Source organism: Plecotus auritus (assembly GCF_963455305.1).
Source record: "Plecotus auritus genome assembly, chromosome: 8".
Classification (NCBI taxonomy): domain Eukaryota; kingdom Metazoa; phylum Chordata; class Mammalia; order Chiroptera; family Vespertilionidae; genus Plecotus; species Plecotus auritus.
Window position 1 is genome coordinate 113,849,910 of NC_137782.1, and position 25,236 is coordinate 113,875,145.

General features: G+C 41.5%; 1 protein-coding gene and 1 pseudogene across 4 annotated transcripts in view; one reads left to right on the forward strand and one right to left on the reverse strand.

Moving 5' to 3' along the window:
* The window catches only part of PROM2 (prominin 2), a 99,384-nt gene that overhangs the window by 43,554 nt on the left and 30,594 nt on the right, over nucleotides 1-25,236 (forward strand). The window lies entirely within an intron of this gene.
* LOC308255849 (terminal nucleotidyltransferase 5D-like) lies at nucleotides 2,715-6,126 on the reverse strand (annotated as a pseudogene). Its single transcript has 2 exons — nucleotides 4,937-6,126; nucleotides 2,715-2,757 (listed from the first exon to the last, which is right to left on the reverse strand). The product of its transcript is annotated as a terminal nucleotidyltransferase 5D-like (transcript).

Here is a 25,236-nt window from a genome sequence, read left to right on the forward strand (position 1 = left end):
CAGCTGCCTCCTGCACACTTCCCACTGGGGATGTGCCCGCAACCAAGGTACATGCCCTTGACCGGAATCGAACCCGGGACCCTTCAGTCCGCAGGCCGACGCTCTATCCACTGAGCCAAACCGATCAGGGCATATTTCAGGGTATTTTTGAGCAAATACATGAAATATACTGAAAATTTTCAATAAATGTGATACTGTATTATAATTAATAAAGGTAAATCTTCTATTAATAGTTTTATATTTTAATGTAGTATTAATTCTATAGGACTTTAAAAATTTTGTAAGTTTGTATACTTTGTCATATAATGTTATGTGTGAAATCTAAATTGATAGTTTTTTTTAAGTTTAATTGGTTTGACTCGTAATTTTTACATATACTAATTGAAACTAAAGTGCAACTTCTTATCTAACTTTAAAATTTTTTTCAAGAATTATACAAAAGCACGTAACAATGCTTAAAAATAAATGACTATTTTCATACTAAAAATAAAAGTTAGTTTATAATTTACACCAATCTGAACTCTGAGTGATACAGTAAGCCATGTAAGTAATTTCACATTTAGTTGCCTGGATTTTCAGGGTTCTTAAAGAACTGAAAAGTTAATGTTTATCTCTAGAATCATGGCCTTTATTAAAGTGTTATTAGTGCATCCTAGTTCAGAATGCACTGGAAACTAAACTTGGAGAAGTGTCATTTTATCTTTTGGTAATATAAGCCGTAAGAAATTGCCCCTAGATGTCATTTCTTTCTTGTATTTTATCACTGTGGACACAGAGAGGTATCATTTTAGTAAACAAGGAAAAGGTAACAGAAAAGGAGAAGGGATGAAAAACTTTTCAGGAAAATGAATTACCTAATCCCCTTTTTGTAAAATGTCAGGATTACAATTCATTTGCCCCTTCTACAGAGGTATTCTCCTTACCTTATAAAAACAGGCACTGAATTTTATATAAATCTATTGACAGAGTATGAAATATAGTCCTCCAAATTTCTAAAGCAGATAACCTATATGGCAGGATTTCTGTTTTAGGTTATATACTATTTACCTAGAAGAAAACGATGCCTCTCACTTTAAAGATGTATTTAGATGCTTTTAAAAGTAGATATTTAACCTTAAAAGCTGTTAAAGCCCTGGCCAGTGTGGCTCAGCTGGTTGGAGCTGTCTCCTGTGCACCATGCACCAAAGGGTCGCAGGTTTAATTCCAGGTCAGTGCACATATCCAGGTTGCAGGTTTGATGCCCGGTTGGGGCGTGTACGGGAGGCAGCTGATCTCTCTTTCTCAAAAAACAAACCAATAAAAATCCACACAAACAAAAAATGCATAATTTTCATTTTCTTACTACTAACACTGTCTGAAATCACTTCACATTTTCACATGAAATAAATCTGGAGGAGGTGCAGTAAGACAGTGGTTATCAGGAGCTCAAGGCCTAAGTAGCCAGTGCTTTTTGAAGGCTTCTATACTATGTCTCAAAGCTACTCTAACAAAACTCCCGACACCATAAAACAATGTATATAGAAATCCTTTTGTTCAAAGAGGTTGCCCATACAGTGTAAAGAACATAATTTCAATCCCTTTTATTCAAATATCCACTAATATATGTCTGGGCTAACTAATTTTACTGGAGGGACATGAACATTTGTAAAAAGAAAACTCTTAAAACAGAAACTTTCAATGTCAAAGGCTATCTAATACCAGTTTTTATTTTTTAAAAATATTTTTTAAAGTGATTACTTTTCAGTCTGGGATTGAAGCCACATCCTATATAATAAAAGCATAATATGCAAATTGTCCCCTTGACGGGGAGTTGTCCAGGAGTTCGATCAGGGGCGGGGCTGGCCGGGTGAAGGGAGGGAGTACCTGGCCAGCTGCTGGCAGCTGCTAGGGACCCTACCAGTGCATGAATTTTGTTCACTGGGCCTCTCGTTCTCTATATAAAAGTTTTGTTTATGCTGGTTGGGAGGAAAGAACAGCCTAGCTTAGGGACAGTATTTACATAAAGAAAGCCGTGAGATAAGCCTCTTTAGTGATATCATTCCTTTTCAGCAGGTGTGGAGTCCCACTGGAGAAAATCTTGCATGCCAATGATAAGCCTTTTTATTATAATGGAAACAGATGCACGAAATATTACGAGGAAGCAAGCCATTCTTCCAGCAGGGTTGAAAGTTTGGGAGAATACCATAGGGAACTTGCTTCTTAGGGAAGGAGTTCAAATTCTCACTAGGACCAAAGGAAGCTAAGGGTGCACATAGGAATAAGATGTTTCCAAAAGCTTCAGAGTTTTGCTAATTCAGCATAAAATGCTGCTCTTCAAATACTGGACCTTTATCTGTAACTCATCACTATCATAGTTCTTTTCCTCTTCATTGCTTTTTCTATATCTTTTGGATTTATTTTGTTTTTGTTAATATAACATCTACTCCTTCAGTTTTAGGTACAAGCACTCTTACAAAACTGAACAATAACAAGTGTACTTAGGAGAGGAACGATCAGTCATTTTTAGCCAATACATTATGTTGATTACTGATTTTTCTCTTTAATAAAGCATTTATTAATTCTTTATTTGTCCAAGCAAGAAGATGAATCCATATTTTAAAGCCTTAGCATGTGTGACTGGTACATATGTGTATATACATACATTTTAAATGTAATTCTTTTAAAAATACTGATAGCCTGTAGTACTATAATATAAAACATCTGAAAAACATTGGTTATTTGAAAATGCCATATTTGGTATACTTCTTGTGTCCAATACTGTAATACAGAGAAGACAGATTAAGCACAATCTATAAGTGACAAATTCTCAGAATATGCCTGCTGGGTCATGTTGTGATGAAAAAACTTGGAATGATTAGTGAAAACTGACATGGAAACTCATAAAAAAATCAGAAGCAAGTAAAAATATTGAAGTTTTCTGATGGCCTTACTATATTCATTCAGGACAGCTGTCATGTCAGACCAGATAATTTTTGTCATGGATTATTTTATTCATTATACTCCCACTGGTAGATCTGATAGTGGTATATTAGATGTACTGAGTAGATATTCAGATACCTGATGAACAAATGCAATTGTTGAGTAAATTAGTGTTATAGAAAAATTCACCTAGGAGGCACTTGAGTGGCATGTTAGAAACTGGTATTTGGTAAGAGCAAAATGGAAAAGAACAAGCATCATTTAACTACATTAAAGATATTTTTACTTATTAACTGTGAATGTCTCCAGATATATTAGGATGCTCCTCAGGTAGGTCATAAAAATGATAAATGCCATGACTAAAAACCTCTGCCTGCTTTTTGCATTTAAAGTCTCTTTTCAACAGATGGTGATAACCTTTCATATTCAGAATTGGTCATTTTCTTTTTGTTAATCCTTACCTGTGGATATATATATTTTTAATATATTTTATTGGTTTATTACAGAGAGGAAGGGAGAGGGATAGAGAGTTAGAAACATCGATGAGAGAGAAACATCGATCAGCTGCCTCCTGCACACCCCCTACTGGGGATGTGCCCGCAACCAAGGTACATGCCCTTGACTGGAATCGAACCTGGGACCCTTCAGTCCGCAGGCCGATGCTCTATCCACTGAGCCAAACCAGTCAGGGCAACCTGTGGATATTTTTTCCATTGATTTTTCAGAGAGAGTGGAAGGGAGGGAAGAAGGGGAGAGAGAGAGAGAGAGAGAGAGAGAGAGAGAGAGAGAGAGAGAGAGAGAGAGAGAGAGAGAGAGAGACATTGATATGAAACATACATCAATTGGTTGCCTCCCGTACATACTCCAGCTGGGCAAGGGATCAAACCTGCAACCCAGGTAGGTGCCCTTGACTGGAATCAAACCCGCAACCCTTTGGTCTATGGACTGACGCTGTAACCACTGACCCAAACTGGCCAGGACCAGAGTTAATCATTTTCTTTCTTTAAAAAATATATATTTTTTTATTGATTTCAGAGAGGAAAGGGGAGGAAGAGAGAGATAGAAACATCAGTGATGAGAGAGAATCATTGATTGGCTGCCTCCTGCACACCCCCCATTGGGGATTGAGCCCACTACTGGGGCATGTTTCCTTGACCGGAATCAAACCCAGGACCCTTCAGTCCACAGTTGGAGCTCTATCCATTGAGCCAAACTGGCTAGGGCCAGAGTTGATCATTTTCATTCTTCTCAACATATTTGGGGGAAAGAAATGAAGAAACCTGTATAACTGGTCACATTATTGGTGTACAGTTGGATGATACTATTCTTCAGATCCACAAATTAACTTGATAGTTGATAAATTACTAATGCCCAGTGTTTTCCAGTATCTTTATTCAGTGTCCCTTCAAACTTTAGTAGGATTTTGTACTTAACCTAATTTAATTGAGAAACAAAATAAAAGATTGCAAAGTCCAAGTTTTAATGTCTTCTATATCTGTTGTCTCTGAAATTAGCCATTTCTGTTTAGTACTGAAAATCCATTGACAATAATATTAAGTAGAAAAAAATAAGTGAGTGTAACAGAGGAATTGACAGGATGTTGGCATTTGTCTTTACCTCTGGATTTTGAACCATGAGTATGTTCTTTTATACTTTAATCAAATATGCAAGCATCTCTAATGCATTTTTTCACAGCAAATTTGAAAGTCATAGTAGTAAGATTTTAAAATCATTTTAAGTGTCTACCACATTTGAAAAGTACTAGAGCTAAACAATAATATTTAAAAGTCATTTGAAGTGGTTCACAGATATTTCATTTACTATGATGTCTAAGTTATAATTAATAGAAATAGTAACTATAAAAATAAAAATAGATCTTAAATTTTATAGAATTTGGAAACTTGCTTTTAAGAGCTATTTAATTATAGCAAAGTTTCTGTTGTATGTTTTTTAAACCATACCATTTGGCACTTGAAAGTGCAGTGGTTGTCCCGGTATTGCAAAATAAGAAGGGTACCTTCCCCCAGAAGCAAAGTATGGAGCAGGGTGATAAAAGCAAGTCACATTGTCTGTATTGGGCAGAATATTCTGCTCTCCTAGTACTTCCAAAGCCATTAGGGTGATCATATTAATTGTCTGCATTCTTTCATTATCCACGAAGCAAACGGTGCTCTCATTTATAGCTCTACGCAAGGTCATAAGGTAGTCATACTTGCTCTTTTCTTCACCTATGAAATGGTTGTGGAGGTACAATTCAATCTTCTTTTGCTGTTCTCCTGTATCAGGAAAATCAATGAAAAATCTAGAACACATGCAACGTTCCAGGGATGTGATTTCCGCTTCACAAGCTGGCTTAAAGTCATGCACCAGCAAGTTGCTGTACTTCAGAAGGCCACCACCTCTAATTTCTTCAGGTTTTCTGGTAGATATAAGCTTGCATTGCAAATGCATTATTGCTTCTTGGAACTCTCTATACATGCTTTCAACTTCCACAAAAGGGTAAGATTCTTGGGTTAGCTTAGCATTTTTGTCACTGTAGAAGTCTAACATGGAATCCAAAAGAATTTGGAAGGGATCTACACTGAACTCAAACTGTCGTCAGAGCGAATTCACAAATTTTAGCTTTACATTCTTCCCAGTGTCATTTGAAAGAGAGATGAGACTCCAACGATCGTGCTTATTGCACACTTGGACCATCTTCTGCATGTAAGCTTCTTTCATGGTCTTTAGGGTGATCTGTTCCTTCTTTACACCTTGTGGTAAAAAGTCAAGTAGACAACCTAGAACTGCATCCTTAACAATCTGGAATTCTTAATTATTTGATAGTTCAACAAGAAAAATACGGTAACATCCAGATCCTTATAGCTGATTCCATTGTGGCTTGCAAGTATGTAACTTGCAGTGGACCCATTCAGTCGGGTATCTTTAACAATAATTCCTTGCTGTATCAGTTGATCTTTCACAACATGAATAATACTCTTTGGGTTTACCTCCAATGTGGGGAAATTCCCCCTTCCATGAATTAGAATTGCTTCATCTAACACTTGATCCAGTATTATATCTTGGCCCCAAGTGAGATTGCTGAATCCAATTTCAGACATTGTGTAGTGTTAGTAAGTCAACTAGAAAGCAAGCAAAATATTGAGAAGAAATGTTAGCATCTTGAAATCAGTGTTATACCCAAAGTTATAAAAAAGTTAAAAATAAACTTACCCTTAACATAAATCAAACTAATACTAGGAAGTAAATTATCAATGTATCTAATTGTGATTAAACATATAAGTGAAATAAAACCACTTTGACTATGTCAAAATTATTAGATTCATTAGTGTATGCAAACAGACATTCTCATGGATTTGTTAGAATTATAATTATTTTTATGTAAAATGGGGGCCTTTCTCTATCTTTTTTTTTTCTTTCTCTATCTTTATTCATGTAAATACTATAATGATTATATTTGGTGTTATAAACTGTGCTCATGAGATAATCATAACATGTCATTGAGGTTAATTGTCATGGATTTTAAATGAGATCAGGCCTTAGCTGGTTGCTCAGTGGTTAAAGCATAAGCCCTCGAACCAAACAGTTGCAGGTTCAATTCTCAGTCAAAGGCACATGCCTCAGTTGCAGCTTTGATCCCCAGCCCCGGCTGGAGCCCATGCCGTAGGCAACCAATCCATGTGTCTCTCTCACAAAGTTGTCTCTCTCTCTCTCTCTCTCTCTCTCTCTCTCTCTCTCTCTCTCTCTCTCTCTCTCTCTCCCTCCCTTCCACTTTCTCTAAAAATTATTTTATATATATATATTATATATATAAAATTAAATTAAAATTTAAAAACTAAAGTGAGATCAAGATAGCATCTCTGGCCCAGCTGGTATGGCTCAGTTGGTTGAGCATTGTCCCTTGAACCAGGAGGTCACAGTTCAATTCCCAGCACATGCCCTAGTTGCAGGTTCAATCCCCAGTAGGGAGTGTGCAGGAGGCAGCTGATTAATGTTCCTCTCTGGTCAATGTTTCTATCTCTCCCTCTCCCTTCCTCCCTATGAAATTAATAAAATCATTAAAAAAAAAAGATGTCTGTGTATTAGACCCAACTGACTGAATGTCAAAATGTTCAAAAGCAATATATATCTTTAATCCAAAAGCATTAGAGAATTCATTATATATATATATATATATATATATATATATATATATATATATATTGCACAGAAAATGCAAATTAGAATTTTTAAAAATAGCCTTAGGAAAAAAGCCTAATTATGAAAATAAATATGTGATACACACATTATTATCTGTGATAATAGATTTGTGGCACAAACACATATACACATATAGACATATATGAATACAGAAATATAATGAAATACATTTTGCAATGGAATAAATATGTGTTTTATATTGATCTGGAACATATACACACCTCCAAAATGCTCACCTGTAGTAGCAGATAATTAAGATCTGAGGGTAATTTATGCTTCTTTGGCGCATCTACTATTCCTTTCACATAATGTACAATATCAATACAATGTTGTAAATACAAATTTCAAATATGGCATTAAAACAATAAGACTTCATGTGTGGATTATGGCTCAGCATTTAACTGTTATAGCTCATATAGCAGAATCAAATACTTATATCAAAGACAAAAAAACATTACAAAACTTATTGGGAAATTTAATTTGAATTGCTAAATCCAAAAGCATGGCTAAATATAAACTGAGGATGACTGTCATATTAACAATGGGAAGACTACAACAAATCCATTCACATTGCTTATGTTTATGTTTTTGGGTACAGTACAGCTCTGAGTTATTGATAGTGTGTTTATTGAGGATGAAATATAAAGCTATATTTTTATGGACTGAAAGCTCAAATTCAAGGCAGAAATCCTTCAATAATATTCCACATACACCCAAACATAAGCATAAAATCTGAAATCCCAAGTTATCCTTCTCCAAATGTGGAGATTGGCAGTAGTTTAGTATTTGGCAGAGCATATGCATCTTGTTCTGACTCTCTGCCTTCTCCCAATTTATCCTTAAAGCTATCATTTTTTCCATCTGGCTCAACCAAAATTACTATACCTATGAAGTATCTAACCAGAGTAAACTGAAATCAAAGCATAGTGGTTTCCATTATTCAGTTGGATAAATTCACTGGGAATGCAAGGCAAAACAAGAGAGTTGACAAGATTTCACAAAGTACTGCAAATAGATGTTTCTATAATCCTATCTAATAAAGAGGGAATATGCTAATTAACCATCACTCCGTCACAAAGATGGCTGCACCCACAGCTGAGGCCAAGTTCCCATAAGGAGCCTTAACAAGCAATCAGCAGGGACCTGAGGCTACGCCCTCCCCCGCCCCCGTGGGGCTTGACAGGGGACCTCAAGGTGTGCTTCCTGTCCTGGTGCTGGGCTAGGGGACCTCAGGCTGCTCCCCCCACCAAGTGGGGCTTGACAGGGGACTTCAGGCCACACCCCCCAACCGACAGGGCTTGACAGGAGACCTCAAGGTGCACTTCCCATCCTGGTGCTGGGCTAGGGGACCTCAGGCTGCTCCCCCCGCCCCAGTACCCAGCCAGGGGACCTAAGGCTGCACCCCCCTGCCTGGCGGGGCTTGACAGGGGACCTCAAGGTGCACCCCCAGTGCTGGGTCAGGGGAACTCAGGCTGTGCCCCCCGCCCAGGGGGGACCTGAGGCTGAACCCCCCTGCTGATGGGGCTTGACAGGGGACCTGAGGCTGTTCCCCCGTCCCGGTGCCGGGCCAGGGGACCTGAGGCTGCGTGCCCCCCCCACCCCCCCCGCCTGGCAGGGCTTGACGGGGGACCTCAGGCCATGCCCCACACCCAGCGGGGCTTGACAGGGGATCTCAGGCCATGTCCCACACCTGGCGGGGCTTGACTGGGGACCTCAAGGCTCACCCCCCAACCCCGGTCTGGTCTGGGGGACCTTAGGCCACGCCCCCCGTCCTGGCGCTGTGCCAGGGGACCTAAGGCTACGTCCCTGCCTGGCGGGGCTTGACAAGGGTGGGACTAGCCAGGTCTGGATCTATCTGAATGAGGGGGTGGGGGGCGACCGGGTCTGGGTCTCACACGATTTTGAGGCACATGTGGGTGGGCGGGGACTTGACTCTGGGTCCCATGGTGTGCCCCAGACTCTGACAGGAGGAAGGTTTTCATATACATTTTACTAATTTTCTTTCATTTCTGATACTTCTATTATAGATAAAGGGCAAATAGCAATATTAAATTATTTCCTTTAATTAATCCCCTTTTAATGTGCACGAATTTTGTGCACCAGGCCACTAGTCCTATATAATAAAAGGGTAATATGCAAATTGACCATCACTCCAACACACAAGATGGCCGCCCCCATGTAGTCAAAGATGGCCGCCCCCATGTGGACACAAGATGGCCAGCAGGGGAGGGCAGTTGGGAGGGACCAGGCCTGCAGGGGAGGGCAGTTGGGGGGGACCAGGCCAGCAGGGGAGGGCAGTTGGGGGGGACCAGGCCTGCAGGGGAGGGCAGTTGGAGAGGGAACAGGCCTATGGGGGAGGGTAGTTAGGGGCAACCAGGCTGGCAAGGGAGGGCAGTTAGGGGTGACCGGGCCGGCAGGGGAGGGCAGTTGTGGATGACCAGGACTGCAGGGAAGGACAGTTAAGGGTGACCAGGCCAGCAGGGGAGAGCAGTTAGGGGTGACGAGGCAGGCAGGCGAGGGCAGTTAAGGGCAATCGGGCCAGCAGGGGAGCAGTTAGGTGTTGATCAGGCTGGCAGGGGAGTGGTTAGGGGGTGATCAGGCTGGCAGGCAGAAGTGGTTAGGGGCAATCAGGAAGGCAGGCAGGCAGGTGAGCGGTTGGGAGCCAGCAGTCCTGGATTGTGAGAGGGATGCCCAACTGCCCGTGTAGGCCCGATCCCACCGGGTAGTCGGACATCCCTCGAGGGTTCCCAGATTGGAGACGGTGCAGGCTGGGTTGAGAGACACACACACCCCCATGCACGAATTTCATGCACCAGGCCTCTAATAAGTTATAATTGTTCTCCCTGCTATCATCTTGTGGTCCTTCTGACTATGGGAGGAAAAGAAAAAGTTAGCAACTGTTTTCATATTTGTATTAATATTAGAATGACTAGAGGCCCGATGCATGAAATTCACACAAGAGTAGGCCTTCCTTGCCCTGGCTGTCGGCACTGGCTTCCCTCTGGCACCCAGGACCCGGGCTTCCCTCCCAGGCTTCGTCTGGAAGGTCGTCTGGTCTAATTAGCATATTATACTTTTATTATTATAGATATTTTCAAAGAGAATGAGAAAGACTTAAAACTTACATTGGAGGGATTATTTTCAAGGATGTAATGTAGTTGAAATAATGAGATAATTCAGTGGATCCTTCAGTGACAATAGGCATCTTCTTATCACTAAATAAAGTAATGAATCAGTCAGGAAAACTGCAGCAAGCAAAAAAGCAACAATAGAGTTCTTTGATAAATATCAAATACAAGTGATATGATGACCCTTGGCCAGTAGTCCTACAAATTATACAGAGGGAGAGAGGGATGGAGGGGAAAAGGGAGGAAGTAAGGGAAGAGGAGAGAAAGAAAGAGAGAGAGAGGGAGAAAGAGAGAGAGAGCTTATAAACACACAGATTTTTGAGTCTTGCTTCCAGAATTTCTCATTCAGGTCAGTGGTAGGCCTGAATATTTGCATTTATACCAACTTGCCAGGTGATGCTGATGATGCTGGTTAGGGAACACACTTTAAGAACCACCATTCTACCACGGCCAGTGTGGTTTAGTAGTTGAGCGTCGACCTATGAACCAGGAGGTCATGGTTCAATTCCCAGTCAGAATACATACCTAGTCGCTGGCTTTGAGGGCTTGGTCCCTGGTAGGGGGGCATGCAGGAGGCAGCTGATGAATGATTCTCTCTCATCATTGATGTTTCTCTCTCTCTCTCCCTCTTCCTTGCTCTCTAAAATCAATAAAAATATTTTTTAATTAAAAAAAAAAGAACCACTACCTAGAAAAAAACTGCAAAACAATATTTGCGTGTATACCAACTTCCCATGTATGCTGTTGATGCTGATTAGGGAATCATACTTTAAGAACCACTACTCTAAACAAAACAAAAAAAAAACCAAACCAAAACAAAAAAAACAACTGAAAAAGTCCAAATAGCCGTACCTGGTCCCTCTTAATTTGGCTATGTCTATTTTATTTAAAGTATTACATTGAGTATTATAGGTAATTATAATCAAAGTGAATGTTTTTTTTCTTTACATTTTAATAATCCAGTATTATTTTCTCAACTAAAAATTAAAGCTAATAGAAAGTCTATGAAGTTTGTATCAGGATTCTAAAATACAAGTCTAACTATATATCATAAATGATTGTACATATATAGATAGATACACATATACCTACATTTAGATAAACAGACAAAAACAGACTTTGATCACAATGTATTTTTCTAACTCTAAATTCAACAATACATAAACATCCATGTGGGAGCGACACAATGATTGGTTGCCTCCTGCAGAGAAATCTTATCACTTTCTTCCCATTCTGCTCCAACGCCCATACTTACTTTCTTTGTGTGCATGTGTTTTTTTTTCTGAGTTGCTGGGATATTGCTTGTTGATATTAAGTGTTAAAAGTGTGCACTGTTCTGAAGAAATCATCTTCCCACTCTTCAGGTGTAGCCCAGTCCCTTATAGCGAAATGTGAGAGCTCCTGGCAGCACCGCCTCCTTCCTGTTTCCCTCCGCTCCTTACAGTGGCTGGTAGGGGTTGACAGCTACCAGAATTCAACAGCCACCATGTCAGGCTTCTTTTGCTTCTGATGTACCTCATGCAGAGCTGCTGCTGCAAACTGCAACCAACCTCAGAGAGGGGAGCTGTCCAGAGAGAACTCTACTAGTAGGTCCCTTTGCAGGGAGTGACTTGGTGGAGACCTCATGGAGAAGGCAGGCTTCTGGGCAAGCTGGGAGCTAAACTGCCTAGTGAGACCGAAGCCCCATCCCCTCTGCACTGGACCCTGTTCCACTCGCCAGGACGCTCACAATAAACTTAGTGACCAGGTGAGCATTCCCCAGGTCATTCCAGAGCTCTTATCCTTTGGTGGATAACCCTGTCAACACTCAAGGGATCGAGGATTTTCTGGAGACTGAAGAGGACTTTGGAATTATAGTCAACAGCACATGCAACTTTCACATGAGTCATGAACAATATTGGAAGAAACAGAAAAGTAGGAACTCACCAGAATGCTCCAGGAAAAGCCTCGGCTTTCAAATATTTATATATTTGTTAGCTTCTCCCCTCACTGAACCCTGTCAGCCATACGAATGCACTTTATGAACCGCTGCTCTCTTTCAATCCGTCCGGGCAAGGAGCAACCCGGAATGGGGCTGGATGTGTTGCCAGAGGGAGGCTCTGGAAGGAGACTGTGGCATGCACACAGAAAACGGGGAGGGTGGTCAGAGAGGCAGTAAGGGAGAAACATGTATAATTAAAACAGCCTGGTACTAGCATAAGAACAGGCATATAGATCAATAGAACAGAACAGAGAGCCCAGAAATCAACCCACACCTTTATGGTCAATTGATATTTGACAAAGGAGGCAAGAGCATACAGTGGGGTAAAGATAGTCTCTTCAATAAATGGTGTTGGGAAAATTGGACAGATACATTAAAAAAATGAAGCCAAACCAAGAATGTATACCGTACATAAGAATAAATTAAAGATGGGTAAAAGCCTTAAATGTGAATCATAAAACCATAAAAATCCTAGAAGAAAACATATATAGCAAAATCTTAGACATCTCTCGAAGCAGTATTTTTGCTGATATGTCTCCTATGGCAAGGGAAATAAAGGAAAGAAATAAACAAATGGGACTACATCAAACTAAAAAGCCCTGCACAATAAAAGAAACCATCAACAAAATGAAAAGGGAAGGACGCTGTATGAGAGAACATATTGGAGGACACTGTATGGGAGAACATATTCACTATTGATTCATCTGATAAGGGGTAAATCTCCAAAATATAGAAACAACTTATACAATTCACCACCAAAGATAAATAATCCAATTTAAAAATGGGCAAAGGGCCTAAATAAACACTTCTCTAAAGAGGACATTCAGATGGCCAATAGACCATCTGAAAAAATGAAAAAATATTCAACCTCACTAATCATCAGAGGTGCAAATTAAAACCACAATTATTTATCACCTCACACCTGCCAGAATGGCTACCATCAACAAATCAACAAACAGAGAGAAATCAAGATGGCGGCATAGGTAAACACCTAAACTGCTGCCTCGCACAACAATTTCAAAACTACAACTAAAAGACAGAATGGACACCATCCAGAACCACAGGAAAGCTGGCTGAGTGAAAATTCTACAACTAGAAGGAAAGAGAAAAGCTCACAGAGAATTGGAAGTACGGCAAAGGGTCTTTGTGCGCGCAGAGAGGAAGGGTGACTGAGAGCCTGGCTGACTTTCTCTGGCAGAAGGGGGAAGGAAGCCCCCGACCGCACTGAACCCCAGTTCCGACTGCACTGAACCCCAGTTCCGGGCGAGCCCCTGGGGACCCACGCTCTTACGGGGGGAGACTGGACTCTCAGGCGGAGACTCGGGAGCCGGGGAAGGCGGAGGACTGAAAGCGCGCGCGTGCCAGTGCGCACAAAGGCTGCGGAGGTTGCCACAGGCTTTCCCTAGTGGAAGAGAGTCAGAGGCTCCTGACTGCACTGAGCCCCAGTTCTCACTGCACTGAACCCCAGTTCCAGGCGAGCCCCTGGGGACCCTCGCTCTTGTGGGGGGAGTCTGGACTCTCAGGCGGAGACTCGGGAGCCGGGGAAGGCGGAGGACTGAAAGCGCGCGCGTGCGCGCAAGGGCAAGGCTGACGGGAAGCCAAGACTGAGACTCCACCCTATCCAAGCTGAGCACAGAGGCTATTGCAATTTGGCAAGTCTAATCCTATAAGGCTGTCTCCAGCACCGAACTTCTCCCAGCATAGACACAGCTGATCCTTACAGCCAACTGGCCTGGAGGTCAATTCCTCCCAGTGATACCAACAACAATCAAGACTTAACTACAACAAGGCTGTACACACAGTCCACAAAGAGGTGCACCAAGAGTGTCCACCTCAGGTTAACTGGGGAGGCCGACCCACTGGGCCATATTGGAAACCTAGCACACAAATCTACCTTACCAACTCAGGGAAGCAGTGAAAATGTGGCGTCAAAGAATCAGATCACAAACGAAAGAAATGGAGGAAAACAAATGACTGGATATAGAATTCAAAACCACGGTTATAAGGCTTTTTAAGAATATCCTAGAAAAGGCCGATAAATATAACGAGACCCTCGAAGATATGAAAAAGGACCAAGTAGAAATTAAACATACACTGACTGAAATAAAAAATATTATACAGAGACCCAAAAACAGACAAGAGGAACACAAAAATCAAGTCAAAGAATTGAAATACAAAGAAGCAAAAAACACTCAACCGAAAAAGCAAAAAGCAAAAAAAAAAAAAAAAATCCAAAAAGTTGAAGATAATGTAAGAAGACTCTGGGACAACTTCAAGCGTACCAACATCAGAATTATGGGGGTGCCAGAAGAAGAGAGAGAGCAAGATACTGAAAACCTATTTGAAGAAATAATGACCGAAAACTTCCCCCACCTGGTGAAAGAAATAGACTTACAAGTCCAGGAAGCCCACAGAACCCCAAACAAAAGGAATCCAAAGAGGACCACACCAAGACACATCATAATTAAAATGCCAAGAGCAAAAGACAAAGAGAGAATATTAAAAGCAGCAAGAGAAAAACAGTTAGTTACCTACAAGGGAGCACCCATACGACTGTCAGCTGACTTCTCAACAGAAACTATGCAGGCCAGATGGGAGTGGCAAGAAATTTTCAATGTGATGAATAGCAAGAACCTACAACCAAGATTACTCTACCCAGCAAAGCTATCATTCAGAATTGAAGGGCAGATAAAGAGCTTCACAGATAAGAAAAAGCTGAAGGAGTTCATCACCACCAAACCAGTATTATATGAAATGCTGAAAGGTATTCTTAAAGAAGAGGAAGAAGAAAAAAGTAAAGAGAAAAATTATGAACAACAAATACATATCTATCAACAAGTGAACCTAAAAATCAAGTGAATTAAAAACCTGAGGAACAGAATAATCTGGTGAATATAATAGAATCAGGGGCATAGAAAGGGAGTGGACTGATAACTCTCAGGGGGAAAGGGGTATGGGGGGTTCATGAAGAGACTGGTCAAAAATCATACACCTATGGATGAGGACAGTGGGGGGGAGGTAAGGGCAGAAGGTGGGGTGGGAAATGGGTGGAGGGGAGCTATGGGGGGAGAAAGGAGAAATAATTGTAATAATCTGAATAAAGATTTATTAAAAAAAATAAAAATAAAACAAACAAACAAACAAACAAAAAAACCAAATCAACAAACAACAAGTGCTGGTGAGGTGGTGGAGAAAAGGGAACCCTAGTACAGTGCTGGTGGGAATGCAGACTGGTGCAGCCACTATGGAAAACAGTCTGGAGTTTCCTAAAATATAAAATTGCCTTTTGACCCATCAATTCCACTTCTGGGAATATATCAAAAAATACCCCGAAACACCAATCATAAAGAATATATACACCCTTATGTTCATAGCAGCGTTCTTTTACAATAGCTGAAATCTGAAAACAGCCCAAGTGCCCATGAGTAGATGAGTGGATAAAAAAGCTGTTGTACATTTACATGATGGAATCCCACATGGCCATAAAAAAAAGGAATTCTTACCTCTTTGCAACAGCATGGATGGACCTGGAGATTGTTATACTAAGTGAAATAAGTCAGTCAAAAAAACACAAATACCATATTATCTCACTTATATGTGGAATCTAATGAACAAAATAAACTGACGAACAAAAAAGAATCAGAGGCCTGGGCAATAGAACAGACTGACAGTTATCAGAGGGGATGGGAGATGGGAGACTGGATGAAACAAGGTGAAGGGTTAGCCAACGAACACATATGCATAACCCATAGACACGGACAATAGCATGGTGAGGGAAGGGAGGGTGGTGGTTGGGTGGAGGTGGGCAAGGGAAGGGTAAATGGGAATGTCTGTAATGTCAACAATAAAAATAAAGAAAAACACATTTAATAAAGTTACACACTCAGCCCAGCCAGTGTGGCTCAGTGGTTGAGCGTTGACCCTATGAACCAGTTTGTATCCAGTAGGGCACATGCCTGGCTCCATCCCCAGGGCGGAGGGGGGTAGTAGGAGCCAGCTAATCAATGATTCTCTTTCATCATTGATGTTTCTATCTCTCTCCCTCTCCCTTTCTCTATGAAATCAATAAAAATATATATAAAAAATAAAATTACACACACTCAAATACTTTCCCATCAATTTTAGATTGTTTTAGGACTTTGAATTTCTTTTCTGTATCCTATCTCATAAAAGAGTATTATGCAAATTAACCATCACTATGCTACACCCACAAGCCACGCCACCAGCCAATCAGGAGTGAATATGCAAATAAACCCAACCAAGATGGCTACGGCCACAGAGAGTAGGAGGGAGGCGTGGGTTTCCCCGGCAATGAAGGAAGCCAAGCTTTCCATACACCCTGGCCGGCCCAGGCCTCCACTTAAGGCTACAAAGTTTCAATGATAGAAGATACATAAATCCAAACAGAAATGGTGGCAGCCACGGAGCTGGAGAGAGCAGGAGGCTAGGGTTGCCCATGGCGATGGAGGAAGCCAAGCTTTTGCAGCCCTGGCTGGCCCAGGCCTCTGCTTAAGGCTACAAAGTTTCAATTATAGAAGATACATGAATCCTAACAGAAATGGCTGCCTCCATGGAGCAAGCAGAAGGCTTGGCTCCGCTCTAGGCTACAAAGTTTCAATTGTAGAAGATAAATAAACCCCAGATCCCAGGGCCTCCACTTGGGTTGCCAGGGGGCGTGGCCAGCCTGCAAACCACCACAGGCCCCTTGCCCAGGTTGCCCCACGCCCCAAGGGAATCCCACCCTGATCCGGGACACCCTTCAGGCAAACCAGCCGGCCCCCACCCGTGCACCAGGCATCTATCCTATCTAATAAAAGAGTAATATGCAGATTGACCATCACTCCAACACATAATATGGCTGCCCCCATGTGGTCAAAGATCCTGCCGCCATGTGGACACAAGATGGCCAGCAGGGGAGGGCAGTTGGGAGGGACCAGGCCTGCAAAGGAGGGCAGTTGGGAGCGATCAAGCCTGCAGGCAGGGGAGGGCAGTTAGGGGTGACCAAGTTGGCAGAGGAGGGAAGTTGGGGGCGACCAGGCCTGCAGGGAAAGGCAGTTGGGAGGGACACAGGCCTGCAGGCGAGGGCAGTTAGGGGGGGACCCAGGCCTGCAGGGGAGAGCAGTTGGGGGGGACCAGGCCTGCAGGGGAGGGCAGTTAGGGGTGACCAGGCCTGCAGGGGAGGGCAGTTAGGGGCAAACAGGCTGGCAGGGGAGCAGTTAGGCATCAATCAGGCTGGCAGGGGAGTGGTTAGGGGGTGATCAGGCTGGCAGGGGAGTGGTTAGGGGGTGATCAGGCTGGCAGGCAGAAGCGGTTAGGGGCAATCAGGAAGGCAGGCAGGTGAGCAGTTGGGAGCCAGCAGTCCTGGATTGTGAGAGGGATGTCCGACTGCCCTCGAGGGGTCCCAGATTGGAGAGGGCGCAGGCTGGGCTGAGGGACACCCCCCTCCCCCATGCACGAATTTCGTGCACCAGGCCTCTAGTGTGTTAATAAAGGTTCAATTGTGTAAGTATTCACAGAATAAATGCATAGTAGTTCATTTAAAAACTTAAAAGAAAGGAATAAGGGGAGAAGGAAGGAAAGAAACAAAGGAAGAAAGAAAAGAGAAGGCAAATAGCAAGCATTTGCAACAGCTGCTGCCAAGGCTGCTAGCCACTGCTGTCAGAAGGCAACTGAGTGCTTAAATTACACACCCCTCTTGTCCCACAGGCTTTCCTTCCTCAGACTCATCCCCCTTATAGCATAAAAACATTTCCTAGGCAACCTATCCTCACACAATTTAAGGTGGCCCATATGTATTGAGTCACACAATTTAAGGTGGGCCATATGTATTGAGTCATATGGGTTCCACTTACCGCAGGAGGGCAATCTTTCCACTTCTTTCCTTCCTCTTTAGTGTGGAACTTTCTCTAGTGGAATATACTGTCTGGCCTATGTCTTTCCTAACTCCCACCCATCCAACTGCCCCCACCACACACACACACACACACACACACACACACACACACACACAATTCCTCTTCCTCCCCACACTACTTCAGTCATTGCCAACACAAACACAACTTAAATTCATTCCCAGAAGGCAGTTTTTATGAATTAAGTGACTTGTTTTCCTAGTGTCTTTTTTCTTAACTCTCTTTATCATGAGGAGTTCTGACTTCAACACCTTCTGCTCTTGGTTTGGCTAGAATATTTAGTTCCTTGTGTTTTTCCCCATACCTCCCATAGCTGCTTCTCACAAGAGAAAACAGCTGAATAGTATTCTTTAAAAATTTTTTTCAAAATGCAGCCCTTGATAGTTTAAAATGGTATTGCCTTAATAAAATACATTAAATTTATTATTAGTACTATTAAATGTATTAATCTTTTTTATTGTTGACAGTATTACAGATGTCCCCCAATTCCTCCCCCCCCCCTTTACTTCCCTTCTCCCAGCCCCTGTACCACCTCAGGTCTTCAACACATTATTGTTTGTCCATTGGCTATGCATATATGCATATAAATTCTTTGGTTAATCTCTTCCCATCTCCCCCCTCCACTTATATGTGGAATCTAATGAACATAATAAACTGATGAATAAAATAGGTGCAGAGGCATGAAAACATGGAACAGACTGCCAGATCTCAGAGTGGTGGGGGTTCAAAACTATTGAAAAAATATGTAAACATATTAGATTACTGGATATAACTTTCTCTCACTGATATGTTGTAGTTAAGCACACTTGGTGTTTAAAAAGATAATAATTTTACTTTAATACTTCACTTTAAATATGTCTGGAGCAAAATTTAAAAAAATAATTTACTGTTAGGCTATTTATTGAGATGCCAATGTGTTAGTGAATTAATCTAGAGGCTTTTGTAATTCCCTTACCCTGGAGTTGTGAATAAACGTAAGTCTTGATACCATATTAACACATCAGTTATATTATGTCTCTTATCTATTACTGTTAACTTAGCCCATAAATTAAAATATTAAAATAATGCATCTTTCCAGCTCATTAACTGTGTTCAACTTAACCAAGACCATAATTATAGAAACAATTATTAACAAAAGAACTAGTTTTCTATGAAATTCATTATATACATTTTAGTTGAACAAAATAAGTGTCTAATAAAATGTAATTTCAATGTCTACTCATAGTTGATACAAAAAAAAGTATCAACATTTCCTTTCTATGGGATTTCTCACCGTGTCTTTGGGTAGCACACGTTGTTAAATTTAACAGCATTCCTACTCTGAAGACTAGCTTCCTTCTTCGTAGTTTCGCATTGACTGATCTCCCCACATTCTCTGCACTTCATTGGCCACAATACCATGGATATTGTTGTCAGGAGACCAAGAATATTACTGTTGCATCATTAATGCTCTTAGAATTAAGAGTGTTTTCATTGTAGGTTTTTGACTCCTTTTTCAAAAATTATTTGCCCACATACATGTGGGTTTATTTCTGGGCTCTCAAGTCTGTTCCTTGGTCTATGTGTCTGTTTTCTGCCAGTATCATTCTGTTATGGTTACTGTCGCTTATACATAACTTGAAGTCACAGGGTGTGATTCCTCTGGCTTCATTCTTTTCTTGCAGGGTTACTTTAGCTATTCAGGGTCTTTTGTGGTGCCACACAAATCCAATGATTTTTTTGTTCTATTTCTTTAAAAAAATGTCATTGGGATTTTGATGAGGATTGCATTAAATCAGCATATTGCTTTGAGTAATATGGATATTTTAAATATGTTGATTCTTCCAATCCATGACACAGCGTATCTTCTCATTTCATTGTGTGTGTTTTTCATTCTCTTTTAATAATGCTTTGTAATTCTTAGTATATAGGTCCTTCACATCCTTTGTTAAGTTTATTCCTAGGTATTTTATTCTTTTTCTTGTAATTGTAAAAGGAATTGCATAATTCATTTCCCCCCAAAATTTCATTATTAGTATATAGGACTGCAGTGGATTTTTGTACCATATACAAAAATTTACTCAAAATGGATTAAAGACCTAAATATAAGTCCTGAAACAGTAAATTACATAGAAGAAAATATTAGTATGAAGCTTTTGGACTTTAGCCTTAGAGGAGATTTTATTAATTTGATCCCAAAGGGCCAAGGGAAGTAAAGGCAAAAATAAATGAATGGGACTATAGCAAACTAAAAAGCTTGTGCACAGCACAAGAAACTGCCAACAATATGAAAAGGCAACCAAGCAAGTGGGAGAAGATATGTGCAAACAACAGCTCAGATCAATATCAAAATATATGCAGAACTCATGCAATTCAACACCAAACAAACTATCCAATTAAAAAATGAGCAGAGGACCTGAACAGTATGGAAGCGCCTCAAAAAATTAAGAATAGGGCTACCATATGACCCAGCAAACCCTCTTCTAGGTTTCTACCTGAAAAACTTGAAAACATTTATTTGCAAAGATATATGCACCCCTATGTTGGTAACAGCATTATTTATGGTGGCCAAGACCTGGAGACAATCCAAGTGTCCTTTGATAGATGATGGGGTAGAGAAGATGTGGTACATATATACAATAGACTAATCAACCACAATGCCTAAGAAGATGAAATACTGCCAGTTGCAACAACATGGATGGGCCTTGCGAATATCATGCTAAGTAAGCGAAATAAATCCAACAGAAAAAGAACCATATGATTTCACCCATGTGGGATATAAAACTGAAAGCAACAAATGAACAAACAAGAAAAACAAAGAAACAAAACCTGATATCCCTGGTGGCTCCATTGGTTGAAACATCTTGTGCACCAAAAGGTTGTAGTTTCTATTCCCAGTCAGGGCACCTACCTAGGTTGCGGGTTCAATCCCCGCTCAGGAGGCAACCGATCTATGTTTCTCTCTCACATCCATGTTTCTCTCTCCCTCTCTCTCTCTCTCTCTCTCTCTCTCTCTCTCTCTCTCTTTCTCCCTTCCTCTCTCTAAGATTAATAAAAATATATCTTCAGGTAAGGATTTAAAAAACCCACAAAAAACAAAATACTGATAAACACAGACAACAGTATGATGTTTACCAGAGAAAAGGGGTTTGGGAGTGGTAGTAAAGGGTAAAGGGAGTGAAATACATGGTGATAGAAGATGACTTGACTTTGGGTGGTGAGCACACAATGCAATATACAGATGATGTATCATACAAATGTACACTTGAGACCTATATAATCTTATTAACCAATGTCACCCCCAATAAATTTAATTAAAAGAGAGTATTTTCAAATGAGAAATATATATGGGGCAATTCCTAGTTCCAAATCTCAGGAAAAACAATGCCACATTGGACATATTAAAGATTAAAAACTTAGTCTGCAAGTTACTTTATAATCTATACAGATGTACATAGATAGAGAAATATTTTCATTTTATTTTAACTATGTTTCAAATCAAAATTAGGCTCTAATATTTGAAATATAGACTTTGAGAAAATACTGTATATTTAATTTTTATCCCACAAATGAACAGTTTTTAAAAAATCTTTGTACAGTTAAAAACGATTGTGGTTGATTAGCATTTGACCATTGTTTTGAATACTGAAAACCATTTTAAAAGACAGAGTTTTTTCCAACATAACGTCTTGTTGCATTATGTCCAGTTTATATAAATCACCCAATAACTGTTTTTAATAAAAATATAAAAATCAAGAAGATAGGCATGCAAATAGATATAAGAAGCAAATTATTTATCAAAGCCAATGATCCATGGGAGGTGCTTGGACAGCCCATGCATGTCGTTTTGCAGTAAAATGTAGAAGGGACAAAGTATATCTGAAGAGCCGAAGATGAAACAAGACACTTGCTTAATAATGTTTTTCAATTTAGTAGATGTCAAAGGAAGAAGAAATAATTTTTGAATAACATCTAAGAGTACAAGCCATATATATAGAAAACAGAATGTTAAATCAGAGTTTAATTTTAAAAGAAAAATATGTATGTAGTTTCTAAAGAAAAATACATAAATTAGATAACATTTCATAATATGTAATACTGAATATAGATTTTTAAATTTTAATTGTTGAATGTACAATTTTAAAGATTGACTAGCCCAAACCTGCTAGTATATAATGCTTATAACCTTGTTCACCAAACTCATTAGTCAACAGAGCCAAATATCAACAGTACGACGATTGAAATTTCTTTTGAGAGCCACATTTTTAAAACTTAAACTTCTTCTAACGCCACTTCTTCAAAATAGACTCGCCCAGGCCGTGGTATTTTGTGGAAGAGCCACACTCAAGGGGCCAAAGAGCTGCATGTGGCCCCCGAGCCGCAGTTTGCCGACCACTGGCTTATAAGGTATCAGTTACTAAGCCCTTTAATTAGCTCATTTAGTTCTCACTCAAAATAATGAAAAGAAAACCATAAGTTTCCAGACTCAGGTGAAAAATAGCACAAAATTAATTAAGAGACAGGTAGGCTTTTTTATCCACTCATCTACTGATGTGGTACATTTACATAATGGAATACTACTCAGCTGTGAAAAAGAAGGATCTCTTACCTTTGTGAAAGCATGGAGAGCATTATGCTAAGCAAAATAAGCCAGTGAGAGAAAGATAAATATCACATGATCTCACTTGTGTGTGGAATCTAATGAACAAAATAACCTGACAAACAAAATAGAACCAGAGGCATGGATAGCTCAGAGGGGAAGGTGGTAGAGGGCAGTAGATAAAAGAAGATGAACAGATTAGCCAAAGAACATACATGCATAGCCCATGAGCACAGATAACAGTGGGGTGAAGGCCAGTGGAGGGGAAGTGGGGCTGAGTGGAGAGGACAAAGAGTGGGGGGGGGGGTTGGAGGAGGGACATCTGTAATACTGTCAACAACTTTTAAAAATTGTAAAACTTTTCTTTAATAATAAATGTATTGTAATTATTAATAACAACAGAAGAGACAGACAGGCACATGGTGGGGAGTGAGATCAGACATACATACATTCTCTGTGTGACTTACTTCACATAATACCCACAAGGTCCATCATGTTGTCACCAATGGCAGGATTTCCTTATTTTTTGTGGCTGAATAATATTTTATTGTATATATGTACCACATCTTCTTTATCCATACATCTGCCAATGGATACTTAGATTGCTTCTAGATCTTGGCTATCCTCCTCCTATATAATAAAGAGGTAATATGCAAATTGACCATCATGCCCTTGCACAAGATGGCCACCCCCTTGTGGTCACAAGATGGCCACCCCCATGTAGTCACAAGATGGCTACCACAAGATGGCCAGCAGGGGAGGGCAGTTAGGGGAGACCAGGTCAGCAGGGGAGGAAAGTTGGGGGCAGCCAGGCCAGCAGGGGAGGGCAGTTGGGGGCGACTGGGCCTGCAGGGGCGGGAGGGCAGTTGGGGGCAGCCAGGCCTGCAGGGGAGGGCAGTTGGGGGCGACTGGGCCTATAGTGGAGGGAGGGCAGTTGGGGGAACCAGGCCTGCAGGGGAGCAGTTAGGCATGGATCTGGCTGGCAGGGGAGGGGTTAGGGGGTGATCAGACTGGCAGGCAGAAGCAGTTAGGGGCAATCAGGCAGGCAGGCTGGCAAGTGGTTGGGAGCCAACAGTCCCAGATTGTGAGAGGGATGTCCGACTGCTGGTTTAGGCCAATCCCCCGAGGGGTCCCAGATTGAAGAGGGTGCAGGCTGGGCTGAGGGACACCCCCCCGTACACAAATTTCATGCACCAGGCCTCTAGTCTATATATATAAAAGCCTAAGAGACCGGACGACTGGATGACTGGCCGGTAGCTATGATGCGCACTGACCACCAGGGGGCAGACACTCAACACAGGAGCTTCCCCCTAGTGGTCAATGTGCTCCCACAGCGGGAGCACTGCTCAGCTGACAGATGGGCGAGCGGTGGCAGCAGGAGCAGTGGGGCTGGGATGAGAGGGAGTGGCTCGGCACCCAGCCCGGGCTCAGGCTCCTTCCCTGCTGCCTGCTGCTTCGCACATTACTTTATGCTGTGGAGGATTGACGGGGACAGCGGGCTGGAGCCCGGTGAGCTGGCAGGTAAGGCCAGGTTGCAGCAATGTGGAGGTTCACTGATCCCAGCAGGCCAGGCCAAGGGATCCCACTGGTGCACAAATCCGTGCACCAGGCCTCTAGTATATAATAAAAAGCCAATATGCAAATCGACCAAATGTCAGAACAACCACTCACTATGATGCACACTGACCACCAGGGGGCAGATGCTCAATGCAGGAGCTGCCCCCTGGTGGTCAGTGCCCTCCCCCTATGGGGAGCTGGGCTCATGGCTGGTGAGCACAGCGGCTGTGTCGAGAACCTCTCCCGCCTCCACAGCAGCGCTAAGGATGTCTGACTAACGGCTTCTAAGCCATCAGTCAGACATCCCCCGAGGGCTCCTGGACTGCAAGAGGGCACAGGCCGGGCTGAGGGACCCCCCCCTCTGCCACAGTGCACAAATTTTGTTTTAAATAACATTGTAAATGAACATGGGGGTACAGATGCCTTTTTGAATTAGTGCTTTAGATTTTTTTTGGATCATATGATAGTTCTACTTTTTATTTTTTTGAGGAGCCTCCATACTGTTTCCCATAATGAGTGCACCAATTTACATTCACACCACAGTATACTAGGATTGCCTTTTCTCCACATTCTCTCCAACACATGTTATTTCTTGTCTTTTTTACAACAGCCATTTAAATAGATGTGAGGTGATAGCTTTTTGTTTCTATGAGCAGATTTATTATGTTTTAATCCAACATTTCCACTTTAAAATATATATTTTATTGATTTTTTTAGAGAGAGAGAAAGGGAGAGGGATAGGGAGATGAAACATAGATGAGAGAGAAACACCATCAATCCTGCACGCCCCCCTCCCCCCACAAGCCCGCAACCAGGTATGTGCCCTGATCTGGAACTGAACCGTTGGCCTCTTCGTTCTTGACTCAGTGCTTAACCGCTGAGCCACACCAGCCGGGCCAACATTGCCATTTTAAAGTGTGGGGCATTCTATTGAACACCTGCCTCACCTAATGCTGAAAT